This window comes from Rhincodon typus, chromosome 25 (assembly GCF_021869965.1).
Source record: "Rhincodon typus isolate 14 chromosome 25, sRhiTyp1.1, whole genome shotgun sequence".
In the NCBI taxonomy this organism is placed as follows: Eukaryota; Metazoa; Chordata; class Chondrichthyes; order Orectolobiformes; family Rhincodontidae; genus Rhincodon; species Rhincodon typus.
The window spans coordinates 2,300,870-2,308,077 of NC_063356.1; positions in this window are offsets into that span (position 1 = coordinate 2,300,870).

Here is a 7,208-nt window from a genome sequence, read left to right on the forward strand (position 1 = left end):
GGAAAGTCAGGATATTTGTGCTGAAAGACAAAACACACATTGCTATCAATTTCCCCATCAAACACTCCAGGACCGGGGCAGCACGGGGTTAGAAACAGAGTAAAGCTTCCTCTACACTGCCCCCATCAAATACTCCCAGGACAGGCACAGCACAGGTAAAGCTCCTTGATACTGCATAACTGCTCAGTTTGGCCTCTGCTGTCATGTGGACCATGTTTCTATTTCCCACAGCTGCAGTCACTGGCCCTTTATGTCAGGCTATGAAGTTGTCCCACAATTAGGAGCAGTTCATGTGCTGTAGGCTGTAGGCTCTGGAAAGTGAGCCAAGCTTCTTTTTGTCATTCCACACATGAACACACAAATTAGAAAAAGGCCACTCGGCCTGTTGAGCCTGCTATGTCATTCAATAGGATCAGGGCGGATTGGATAATTCCACACTGTTGTCCTGCTAATCTGTCACTCTTTGCTGACAAAGAATCTATCTAGCTCTCTCTTAAAAATATTCAACTTAAAAATCTGCCTCCACTGCCTTTTGCGGAAGTGTTTCAAACAGTCAAGACCCTCTGTGAGTAAACAAATTCTCCCTGTCTCTATTTTAAATGGACACCACTATATTTTTTAAAAAGTGAATTCATTTTTAGATTCTCCCATCAGTGGAATCGCCTCACCACATCCAGTTTGTCAATAGCCCTCATGATGGTGTATGTTTCAAATTAGGTCACATCTTACACTTCTCAGCGGCATGGGTACAATCCCAGTCTGTCCAACCTTCCTTCATAAAACAGCACACTCAATCCAGGGATAGGAAGAACTACCGATGCTGGAGTCAGAGATAACACAGTGTGGAGCTGGAGGAACACCACAGGCCAGGCAGCATCAGAGGAGCAGGAAAGTTGACGTTTCAGATCGGGACTCTTCTTCAGAAATGGGGAGGGGGAAGGGGGCTCTGAAATAAATAGAGAGAGGAGGGGTGGAGCTGGGGAAAGTAGGTGTGATGGCGACAGGTGAGTGATAGGGAGTGGTGGGGATTGGTCAGTGAGGTGGGAGGGGCCGATAGGTGGGAGAGAAGATGGACAGGTTGTGTCAGGTCAAGGAGGCGGGGATGAGAGGGAGGGTTGGCCATGGGATGAGGGTGGGGGTGGGAGATTTTAAAATATTTAGTGCACATTTAGGCCATCGGCTGTAGGGTCCCAAAGTGGAATATGAGGGGCTGTTCCTCCAGTTTCCTGGTGGCGTCATTGTGACACTGGGGGAGGCCCAGGACGGACATGGCACCCAGGGAGTGGGAGGGGGAGTTGAAATGGTTCGTGACCAGAAAGTGTTGTCGTTTATCGCAAGCAGAGCGCAGGCGCTCTACAAAGCAGTCTCCGAGCCTCCGCTTGGTCTCACCAATGTAGAGGAGGCCACATTGGCAACAGTGGATGCAATAGACCATGTTAGCAGATGTGCAGGTGAGCCCCTGTCGGATTTGGAAAGATTGTTTGGTGCCTTGGATGGAGGTGAGGGGGCAGGTGTAGGGGCAGGTGTAGCACCTCCTGCGGTTGCAGGAAAAGGTGCTGGGGGTGTTGGGGTTAGTGGGGAGTGTGGAGCTGACAAGGGAGTCGCGGAGAGAGTGATTAATCAATGTAATGGAGGAAGACTGTATCGGCGCTGCCTCGTGCTCCCACGAGGAGCTTGAACAGTTCATCAACTTTACTAACACCTTTCACCCCAATCTCAATATTCACCTGGACCATCTCTAATACCTCTCTCTCCTTCCTGGCCCTCTCTGTCTCCATCTCTGGTGATCACCTCAAAACTGATATCTATTTCAAACCCACCGACTCCCACAGCTACCTAGACTATACCTCCTCTCACCCACCTTCCCGCAAGAATGTTATCCCCTATTCCCAATTCCTCCGCCTCCGCCGCATCTGCTCCCAAGATGGGGTGTTCCATTCCCAAACATCCCAGATGTCCTCGTTTTTCAAGGACCATAACATCCTCCCTCTGGTGATCAAAAATGCCCTCAACCGCATCTCTTGCGTTTCCCACACCTCTGCCCTCACGTCCCCTCCCACCAACTAAAACAAAGACAGAATCCCCCTGGTCCTCACATATCACCCCACCAACCTCCGCATCCAACGTATCATTCTCCGCCACTTCCGCCACCTACAATCTGACCCCACAAACAAAGATATATTTCCTTCCCCACCCTTATCTGCCTTGTGCCGCTCTCTCCCTGACTCCTTCGTCCACTCCACACTCCCCACTAGCCCCACCATCCCTGGCACCTTTCTCTGCAACCGCAGGAAGTGCTACACCTGCCCCTACACCTCCCCTTCACCTCCATCCAAGACACAAAACAAACCTTCCACTTCAGACGGGGGTTCACCTGCACATCCGTCAATGTGGTCTATTACATCCGCTGCTCCCGATGTGGCCTCCTCTACATCAATGAGACCAAGCAGAGGCTCGGAGACCACTTTGTAGAGCATCCGCGCTCTGTACGCGACAAACAACACCTTCCAGTTGCAATCCCCACTTTAACTCGCCCTCCCATTCCCTGGGTGACATGTCCATCCTGGGCCTCCTCCAGTGTCACAATTACACCATCCGGAAACTGGAGGAGCAGCACCTCATATTCTGCCTCGGAAGCCTACAGCCCGATGGCCTAAGCATGGATTTCACCAGTTTTAAAATCTCCCCACCCCCAGCTTCATCCCATGACCAACCCTCCCTCTCATCCCTGCCTCTTTGACCTGACACAACCTGTCCATCTTCTCTCCCACCTATCAGCCCCTCACACCTCACTGACCAATCCCCACCACTCCCTACCTGCACTCACCTATCACCATCCCACCTACCTTCCCCAGCCCCAACCCTCCTCTCTATTTATTTCTGAGCTCCCTTCCTCCCTCCCCATTTCTGAAGAAGGGTCCTGACCCGAAACATCAACTTTCCTGCTCCTCTGATGCTGCCTGGCCTGCTGTGTTTCTCCAGCTCCACACTGTGTTATCTCTACATTTACACTATGTCCTGTTGCGTATTCATTAACCAATCTTCTAACCATGCTAATATATTACCTCCTATACCATGAACTTTTATTTCCCACAATAACCTTGGCATGACACCTTATCAAATATATTCACAAAATCAAAGTATAGTGTATCTACCGGATCCCCTTTATTCGCAGCACCTTTTACTTCCTGAGAGACCGAATTAGTTAAATATTGGTGAAAAAAACATTAATTTGAAGCCTTTCATTTTGTATTCATCAGGACATTTCAAAATTTCACATTTTGAATTCCAATTTGATTTAGATTTAGATTTCTGATTTAGAATTTATTGTCACATGTACTCAAGTGCAGAAGTATAGGAGAATAGTGAAAAGTGTATAATGTTGCTATGTGTGGCACCAGCTTAGGTACAAAAGTACCTTGGTACGAAAAACTTAGGTACAAAGCAGCAACAGAGAGAAACAAAATTAAAATTTAAGCATTATATACTGTTGCAGCATATGTAGAAAAATAAAGAAATAAGATAATAGATAACATTAAAGTCCTTCTTAATATCAACTAGAAAAATAAAGAAATAAAGTTAAAATTTCAACAGTCTTTCTTGAATGCTTCACGAGGCTAGGGCCCCACTTAGCTTGCTCTCCCGAGACCTCAGCTGCTTGTTCTCGACATCACTGCCATAGACACGGGGTGGGGTCCCTCATTGCCTGCTGCTGCCTCTGATCTCCTGCTACCCCCTGAACTGGTAGAAAACCAATGTTTATGCTGCATGTAAAAAGTGTGATGATTGGTTGAGACATTGCCAAGGAGAATGCACCTGTTAATGCTGATTGACAGTAAACAGCCAAGCTTTGTTTCCATTTTAAACCAAGCTGGTTAACTCTGATTTGTCAAGGCATTGCCCTGAGAAATGAACCAGCTAATAGCAGCCACCTATTTTGTTGAGTTGAAAAAGGCGCAGTGGGTATACATGTTCTTTCTGTTTGCAAGGAACAGGGCCCCAGGTTGAATATATGTAGCTTCCAGGATATGCAAGATCATGCACCATATTGCAGAACAGTGTCACTGGATTGGATTGGAATCTGTCTCTTCATCTTTTGCTCTTTGCTGTACCATTTTCAGTCCCAGCCTTTCTACATCCCAGTTTCTCTTCCTATATCTTTCATTCCAATCACTATCTTACTTTTTCCTAGGGTGGAGGTAGCTATTACGAGGGGGCATAGTTTTAACAGTGGAGGTAGATACAGGGGAGATGTCAGAGGTAGGTTCTTTACTCAGAGAGTGGTCGGGGTGTGGAATGCATTGCCGGAGAGGGTAGTGGAGTCGGTCTCATTAGGGGCATTTAAGCGGCTATTAGATAGGCATATGGATGATAGTATAAGGTAGGGGTGGAGGTTAGATAGACCTTAGGTTTAGGATAAAAGTTCGGCACAACATCGTGGGCCAAAGGGCCTGTACTGTGCCATACTGTTCTATGTTCTATGTTCTATCTCTCTATTTGTCTTCTTTCTCTCTCTCCTACTACTCCAAGCATCTTATTCTCTGTTGCTTGATCTCTCTCCATCTTTCATTATCTATAACTTTACAGTCTCAGCCTCACTCTAACGCTATCCCTTTTCTTGTCGTGTGTCTCTATCTCTCACTTTCTCTCCCTATCTGTATCTGATTCTCTCTCTTCTCATCCATGTTTTTTTCTTTCTCTCTCATCACTCTGTGACTCTCAGCCTAACTCTCCCTCCTGCACAGTGAACAATGACCAACATGTGAAGGGACCAAACTGGACATAGCATTCCAGATGTAATTCCATGGAAGTCCAGTAAAGAGAATGGATTTTACATTTTACTCAGAGAGTAGTAAGGGCGTGGAATGCCCTGCCTGCAAAAATAGTAGACTCGCCAACTTTAAGGGCATTTAAATGGTCATTGGATAAACATATGGATGATAATGGAATAGTTTAGGTTAGATGGGCTTCAGATTGGTTTCACAGGTCGGCGCAACATCGAAGGCCGAAGGGCCTGTACTGCGCTGTAATGTTCTATGTTCTATGTCAATGTCCTGACAGTGAAATCCAATACATTAACCTCCACAATGGCCTTATGGGCACTGTTCATTTTGACTTGTGCAGTTTAAGTCTCGGGTCTCTCATCACCAGGGCAGCCTTAAGCAGGCAGTTTCTAAAGGGTGGACAACTGGCTGGGAACTGTCCCATCCCAGCTGCTTCATACACATCACAGAGGGCCAGAGGTTTACAGATAAACCTGAGCATGGGTTACAAGTCAGCCCGATGGCAGTTCCTGAAGTTTTCTTGAAATTGCTCACAAGTTCTTTAAAAAAGTTATTTCACACAGATGGGGTGTGAGTGTCATTAGCAATGCAGCTCTCCTCTGAAGGTTAGCTTCAAGAGTGACAGTGTGTGATGGGCTTATCTCCCAGTCTTGCTGCATCCACCCACTGGCCAACTTTTTAAATGTAGTGTAACGCTAGATTGTCAGAGGCTGAGATGCAACCTGATAGAAGTGTATAAAATTATGAAAGGCATGGATGGTTAACAGATCCTATTTCCCAGGATAGTAATGTCAAACACCAGGGTTTAAGTTGAGAAGGGGGAAAGTTTAAAGGAGTTGTGCGTGGCAAGATTTTTTTTTACATAGAGAGTGGTAGGTGCCTGGAATGCATTACCAGGGGAGGTGGTAGAAGTAGATATGATAGCAACATTTAAGAGACATTTAAACAGACACATGGTCAGGCGGGGAATTGAGGGATATGGACTATGTGCAGATAAGTGGAATTACTTTAGAATGGCATCCTGGTCGGCACAGATATGGTGGGCTGAAAGGCCTGTTCCTGTACTGGAAACGATAAAGACTTCAGATGCTGGAAGACAGAGTCTATGGGTGTGAGGCTGGAAAAACACAGCAGGCCAGACAGCATCAGAGGAGCAGAAAAGTCAATGTTTTGGGCTGATGCTGTCTGACCTCCTGCCTTTTCCAGCCTCACACCTATAGACATGGTTCCTTGTGCTGTACTGTTCTACATTCTGCTGCTGTGTTATCAGAAAGTCAGTCAAGACACAACAAACCAGTAATCCATAAAGTTCAGTTACTGAAACCAAAAGGTTATGCATCCCGTTCTGAGAGGACAATCTCTTTTGGAACTTACACTGCCATGTGAACATTTTATGGAATGTTTTTTTTTTCCAAACAGATTGTCCCAAACCTAAGCTTCTGAAATCCACAGTGCTCGCTGAAACTGTCCCAATCCTCAGGCCAACAGTACCCATGCACTTGATCCATTGTACAATGTATGGAATGAACATGTTGAATATGAAGAGCACAGAGACAAACAAAGAAGATAATTCCAGACTGCACGTTGTGATAAATGATTTGAAAAATTTAGATTTGAGGAATTCAGGAAACAAAATTGGTCCCTGGAATGGTCTGTTGGCTTCAGTAGACCTGAGCCCAAAGCTGGTCTAATTATGAGTTGATGGTGACTATACATGGTCAAGGTGGCTGGTGTCTGAGGATGAGGGGGTCCGTGCTTTCCCATAGCCAACAACCTACATTTATATAGTGCCTTTCATGTGTCCCAACATGCTTCACAGGTTCTTAACCAGAAACAGCTGTGGCTCATTGGACACTTAACCACAAATTGGATCCCCATATCAACTCAGGGTCAGGGGCTGGGACTAGCACTCACCAATGTGTGAGTGACCCCCTAGGATTTTCCACACAAACACCCAGAGACTACCTCTAGTTAATTCCTCACCTCAATCCAGGAACCCTAGCTATCAATGAGAAACTGAAACTGTGAAAGGATTTAACTGATAAAGCACCTTTCACATCCAACAGGACATCCCAAAGCGATTTACCATCAATGGTGTGCAGTCATTGTTATAGCATAGAAACAGCTCAACCATGTACAGCAAGCTTCTGCAAACAGTGATGAGATAATGTCCTTGCCAGCTTTTGAAATGAAGATGTCAGACTTAACAGTTTGATGGCATTTCACCAACAGGTTTGGGTGGATGGCTGTTTTGGGAGGTTTCATGGTAGATCACTTGCCAGGGGTTGGTCAGTAACTCGTCCATCCTCTGAAACCAACTTCCCATCTAGGGTCAGAGGGCAGGCAGACTTTTCAATGATAACACAGTGTACAGCTGGAGGAACACAGCAGGCCAGGCAGCATCAGAGGAGCAGGAAAGTTGAC